Raw genomic sequence first — 6,771 nt, forward strand, 5'->3', positions numbered from 1 at the left:
TACTTGATGAGTACTGAATTCAAATGATTAGATAAATATATAGCTAATACACGTGCATTATATACAATTTTAGCTTCAAGCCCTCTCAGTTGAAATCATTTACATTTACATTTTACATTTGAGTCGATTTAGCAGACGCTCTTATCCAGAGCCACCTACAGTTAAGTGCATACATTGATTTGATATTTTCATACCCGTGGGAATCGAACCCACAACCCTGGCGTTGCAAACGCCATGCTCTACCAACTGAGCTACATCCCCCTGCCGGCCATTCCCTCCCCTACCCTGGACGACGCTAGGCATGTCGCTCATGGGTCTCCCGGTCGCGGCCTGGATTCCGCCCCATGGGTCTCCCGACAGAGCCTGGATTGAACCAGGATCTCTAGTGGCACAGCTAGCACTGCGATGCAGTGCCTTAGACCACTGCGCCACTCGGGAGGAAATGTGTATTGAACATACATGCGGAGCTATAGGTATATATAAACTGTATAGCTCTACTATTTATTGTTGGTTGTTTTACTACCAAATAAGGAAACTACACGTTACTTTGTATATCCATTTTTAGCAATGCCTTCGTAAAGTGAAAATCAATATTTAACCTGTCAATACTGATAATGATCCGTGTTTATTTCAAGCTAACCACTACAATACTAACACATCATGTCACTTTTTAAACACCTTTTTGTTATTACATCACGTTGACGTGTGTGACACCTTCTGGCAGTATACCTGTGTAAAATAGATTTTAAGAATGGGATAAACCGATGTGATTCTCTCTCTCTGTGTGTGTGTGTGTGTGTGTAGTGTGTGTGTGGTAGTGTCGTGACGTGTGTGTGTGTTCTGTTCTTGTTGTAACAGGTGAACGTGGTAGTGTTTAGACTGTAGGTGGTTATCTCATGTTTGTTGTGGTGTTACACTTTACTGTGTTTGATTAGTCTAATATTCATCTATAGCAACAGTAGCCAGCAGATCCAGTGTATCAAGACAGGAATATAATTAGTATTTTATAGAGTCCCCTGTAGCTCAGTTGGTAGAGCATGGTTTTGCAACGGCCAGGGTTGTGGGTTCGATTCCCACGGGGAGCAGTATGAAAATGTATGCACTCACTAACTTGTAAGTGCTCTGGATAAGAAGCGTCTGCTAAATGACAAAAAGAAATACAAAATAGAGAGTAACATATATTGTCAAGGCTGAGGTGTATGTGGTGTGGAAGTCAGGGCGCAGGACACGAAGCTAGTCCAACAAAAGTTTACTAATGTATCAAAAGGCACAGATACAAAATAAACGGCCTCAAAAACAACAGAGGCGAGCAATACGCAACTTCGCGTAAAAAACAACAAACAGAGAAAAACACGCAGCACAACGGACAGGCGAAAACAACACACAATCTAACCAATACAAAACAGGGAACTTATAGGACACGTAATCAGAACACAAACAGACACAGGTGTGCAAGACAGACCAAAGCAATCACACCACGAAACATTCAACGGTGGCAGCTAGTACTCCGGGGGACGGCGAACGCAGGCCTGCCGAACCAGGAGGAGGAGCAGTCTCGGCCGGAAACGTGACCGTACCCCCTTGTGGCGGCTCCAGGCCGTGGCGCCGACCCGGCCTCGGGGGGCGGCCAGGAGGACGCGGACCCGGGCGCGCGTGGGATGCACGGTGGAACTCCGTCAGGAGGGGATGGATCGAGGATGTCCCTCCTAGGCACCCAGCACCGTTCCTCCGGACCGTACCCCTCCCACTCCACGAGATACTGGAGACCACTCATCGGCGCCTCGAGTCCAAGATGGTCCGGACCCTGTACGCCGGGGCCCCCTCGATGTCCAAAGCAAGAGGGGTCTCTCTATCTCATCTTCTTGGAGTGGGCCAGCTACCACCGGGCCTGAGAAGAGCCACATGGAACCAGGGGTTAATATTTTTGTACTCTATAGGCAGTTGTAACCTGCCAACACACCTCGTTCAATCTTCTCAGGACTTTGAAGGGCCCCACAAACCGCCCGACCCAGCTTCCGGCAGGGCTGCAGGCGGGGTGGAGGACTTCGAGTCGAGCCAGACTCGATCTCCGGTGCGTACACCGGTCCCTCACCTGCGGTGGCCATCGGCGCTGCTTTGTTGACGGATGGCCTGCTGCAGATGGTCATGGGCAGAATCACGTCTCCTCCGAGCGCCCGATCCACTCGTCCACCGCAGGGGCCTCGATCTGGCTCGTGCCCACGGTGCCAGGACGGCTGATATCCTAAAATACACTGGAAAGGTGTTAAATTGGTGGAGGAGTGGCGGAGAGAGTTCTGGGCCATCTCTGCCCAGGGATATACCTAGACCACTCCTCCGGCCGGTCCGGCAATAGGACCTTAGAAACCTACCCACATCCTGGTTGACTCGTTCCACCTGCCCATTGCTCTCTGGGTGGTGACCCCGAGGTAAGGCTCACCGAGACCCCCAGCGTTCCATGAACGCCCCAGACTCTGGAGGTGAACTGGGGACCTCGGTCAGACACAATATCCTCGGGACCCCATGGTACCCGGAACACGTGGGTAAATAGGGCCTCGGCGGTCTGTGGGGGGCAGTAGGAGACCCGGCATTGGGAGGCAGACGACCAGGCCGCGGAAAACCGATCCATAACGACCAAAATGGTGGTATTCCCCTGGGAAGGGGGTAGGTCGGTCACAAAATCCACAGAGAGGTGGGACCATGGTCGTTGTGGAACGGGCAGGGGATGTAATCTACCCTGGGCAAATGTCTAGGCGCCTTACACTGGGGCGCACACCGAGCAGGAGGAGACATAAACCTCACATCCCTAGCTAACGTTGGCCACCAGTATTTCACGCTAAGGCAGTGCACTCTCCGGCCAATACCTGGATGTCCAGAGGAGGGTGATGTATGAGCCCAATAAATCAGACCATCACGAACCTCGAGCGCGGAACGCAGACGTATGCCCCACAGGACACTCTGGGGGAGTAGGGTCGGTACGCAGTGCCCGCTCGATTTCCGCATCGACCTCCCACACCACCCGGAGCCACCAGACAAGACTCCGGCAGTATGGAAGTAGGTCAATGGATCCTCTCCTCTGTGTCATACCGCGGGACAGGCGTCTCCTTACCGTTCTGGGACCCTGGGATGTATGTGATCTTAAAAACAAACCGGAGTTGGAACATGTTCCACCCCTAGCCTCACGAGGATTCAATCTCTTAGCTGCCCGGATGTACTCCAGGTTACGGGATCCCAGTCAGAATAAGGGGTGTTGAGCCCCTCAAGCCAATGCCTCCACACCTTTTAGGGGCCTGGACTACAGCTAACAGCTCCCTGTCCCCAACGTCATAATTACGCTCCGCCGAGCTGAGCTTCTTAGAGTAGAAGCACAGGGGCGGAGCTTTAGGTGGCGTGCCGGACCGTTGCGACAGGACTGCCCCAATGCCGGACTCGACGACGCGTCTACCTCTACTTGGAATGGTAAAGAGGGATCCGATGCACCAGCACCGGGGCCGAGTGAACAGGTTCTGCAAAACGAACCGGACCCCCCTTTACCAGGGACGTAATGGGAGCTGCAACCTGTCCAAAACCCTGGATAAACCTCCGGTAGTAATTAGCAAAACCCAAGAACTGCTGCACCTCTTTTACAGTGGTTGGAGTTTGCCAATTACGCCACGGCCATACACGGTCTACCTCTATCTCCACACCAGACGCGGACAACCGATAACCCAAAAAGGAGACGGACTCCTGGAAGAACAGGCATTTCTCTGCCTTGACATACAAGTCATGCTCCAACAGTCTTCTCTGAACAACTGGTGCACCAGGGCTACATGCTCGGCACGTGTAGAAGAGTACACTAGGATGTCGTCGATGTACACTACCACACCCTGCCCATGCATGTCCCGGAAAATCTAGACCAACAAAGGATTGGAAGACTAAAGGGAGCATTCATTAGCCCGTATGGCATGGCGAGATATCTTCGTAATGACCGAGGTGGTGCTAAATGCTGTTTTCCATTCATCCCCCTCCCTAATGCGCACCAGATTGTACAGCGCTCCTGAGATCCAACTTTGTGAAGAACCGCGCTCCGCGTAATGACTCCGTCGCATAGTCGCAATCAGTGGAAGAGGTAACTGTACTTAACCGTGATCTGATTGAGACTACGGTAATCAATACACGGGCGCAAAACCCCGTCCTTCTTCTTCACAAAGAAGAAACTTGAGGAAACTGGGAAGTGGAGGACCGTATGTATCCCAGTGCCAAGGACTGGCTATGTAAGTCTCCATAGCCGCTGTCTCCTCTCTTGAGACAAGGGATACACTACGGCTCTGGAAAGCCGCTCCTGTTTGAGAGATTTATCGCATGGTCCCCCTGTCTATGAGGTGGTAGCCGTGCTGCCCTCGTTTTGCTGAACACAAGTGCTAAGTCCTCACTTTCGGGAATGCGCGTGCGGGCACTTTGGTTCGGACTCTCTACCGAGGTCGCCCCTAAGAAACACCTAGACATTTCCCTACACACTGGGCAGACCACTCCATGAGAGCCCTCTGTTGCCACGCATTGGTAGGATCTGGGCGCTAATCAGGGAAGCCTCCAACACTCAGTAGTACGAGGAGAGTCAATCAGATAAAACTGAGATGATCTCCTCATGACCCCCCTGCGTTGTCATCCTTAAGTGGTGCTGTGACTTCTCTGATCAGCCCCGACCCCAACGGCGGCTGTCTAAACGTGGACAGGAAAGGGGTTTTCTACCGGCCGAAGGGGAATTCCTAACCTATAACAAAATGCCCGATCAATAAAATTCCCAGCTGCGCCTGAATCTACTAGCGCCTTATGCTGGAAATGAGGAATTCTGCCACCTGTGGAAATCTCAAGAGGAATTACTCATGTGACCAACAGAGAGCTCTGGGTAAGTGGGGCGCCAACTCACCTGAAATGACTCCCCAGTGCGTGACCTGTTGTCTCCTCTCCCCAGGAGACCCTCCCAGCACCTGGCCGCGGTGTGTCCTCCACGGCCACAGTTGGTGCAGGGGTGGCCTCCCTCGGGTTCTCTCTCCTCCTCTCTCTAGCGCCAGGCAACCCCGAAACTCCATGGGAATCGGCTCGGAGGTGCTGGAGGGTGGAATGGACGACCCCCCCTCGGGACGTCCGCGGGGCAGCGAGGGTGTCGAGACGGATGGAGATGTCCACCAACTGGTCGAAGGATAGGTTGGTGTCCCTGCAGGCCAGCTCACGACGGAACGTCCTCTCGTAGGCTACACCGGTAATGGTCGATGAGGGCCTCTCTCATTCCACCGCATCCGCCGCTAACGTCCGAAACTCCAGCTTGAACTCCTGTGCTCCCTCTTCCCCCTGTCGGGGTGGAACAGACGCTCCCCACCGCCTTCTTCAGGTGGGTGATCGAAACAACCCTGGCGGCGGGAACTCCGCGTGCGTGATGGTAAGCGGCGTCTATTCCCTCCATTCGGCGTTAGCCCACTCAACGCCTTGCCGGATGGAGCAGGAGATGAGGGGCGGTGACGCTCGTATCCGCGCTGGGTGTATGGTAGCCAGGTGAAGTTCCACCTGCAGGAGGAACCCCTGACACCCGGCTGCAGAACCGTCATATGCCCTCGGGAGGCGAGCCGAATGCCACTGGGTTCGGTGCTGGGAGAAGAGGTTTGGCCGTTGGTGATGGAATTGGTGTGCGGCGGTGGGCACCTCTCCAGTAGCCAACCGGCGCAGCGTGTTGGACACCCCTGCGTTCATAGTGGCCCCAAGTTGCGGATCATGAGTGTCTTGGTCGCTGATCCGATCCTCCAGCGACTTGGAGTGCCGCCAATGCTCCTGCTGACTCCATGGTGGTGTGTTGTTCTGTCAAGGCTGAGGTGTATGTGGTGTGGAAGTCAGGCGCAGGACACGGCTAGTCAACAAAAGGTTTACTAATGTATCAAAAGGCACAGATACAAAATAAACGGCCTCAAAAACCAACAGAGCGAGCAATACGCAACTATGCGTCAAAACAACAAACAGAGAAAAAACACGCAGCACAACGGACAGGCGAAAAACAGCACACAATCTAACCAATACAAAACAGGGAACTTATAGGACACGTAATCAGAACACAAACAGGTACAGGTGTGCAAGACAGACAAAGCAATCACACCACCGAAACATTCAACGGTGGCAGCTGAGTACTCCGAGGACGGCGGGCGCGAAGCCTGCCGAACCAGGAGGAGGAGCAGTCTCGGCAGGCTCCGTGACATATATAAAAGCAATTATTAATATTGTGTGGAAGATCAGGTCAATGATTAAATCATATTGGAAATCACAGCACCTACACCCCACTGGATGGAAATAGATATATGTGAGGAGAAATGCAACACTACACTACACACACACACACACACTACACACACACACTACACACACACACACACACACACACACACACACACACACACACACACACCCACAAACACACACACTACACACACACACACACACACACACACACACACACTAACACACACACACACACACACACACTACACACACACACACACACTACACACACACACACACACACACACACACACACCACTACACACACACACACACTACACACACACACACACACTACACACACTACACACACTACACACACACACACACTACATACACACACACACACTACACACTACACACACACACACACTACACACACTACACTACACCACACTACACACACACACACTACATAGACACACACACACATACACACACACTAACACACACACACACTACGCACACACACAC

The 6,771-nt window shown here is 52.6% G+C and overlaps 1 non-coding gene across 1 annotated transcript; it reads left to right on the top strand.

Annotated features, from left to right (window-relative positions):
- The first annotated feature begins 1,011 nt into the window (after nucleotides 1-1,011).
- Nucleotides 1,012-1,085, top strand: trnac-gca. The gene has a single exon. It is a non-coding gene; the product is annotated as a tRNA-Cys (tRNA).
- Nucleotides 1,086-6,771: the final 5,686 nt, after the last annotated feature.

The sequence above is a fragment of the Coregonus clupeaformis genome, unplaced genomic scaffold (assembly GCF_020615455.1).
Source record: "Coregonus clupeaformis isolate EN_2021a unplaced genomic scaffold, ASM2061545v1 scaf5188, whole genome shotgun sequence".
Taxonomy (NCBI): domain Eukaryota; kingdom Metazoa; phylum Chordata; class Actinopteri; order Salmoniformes; family Salmonidae; genus Coregonus; species Coregonus clupeaformis.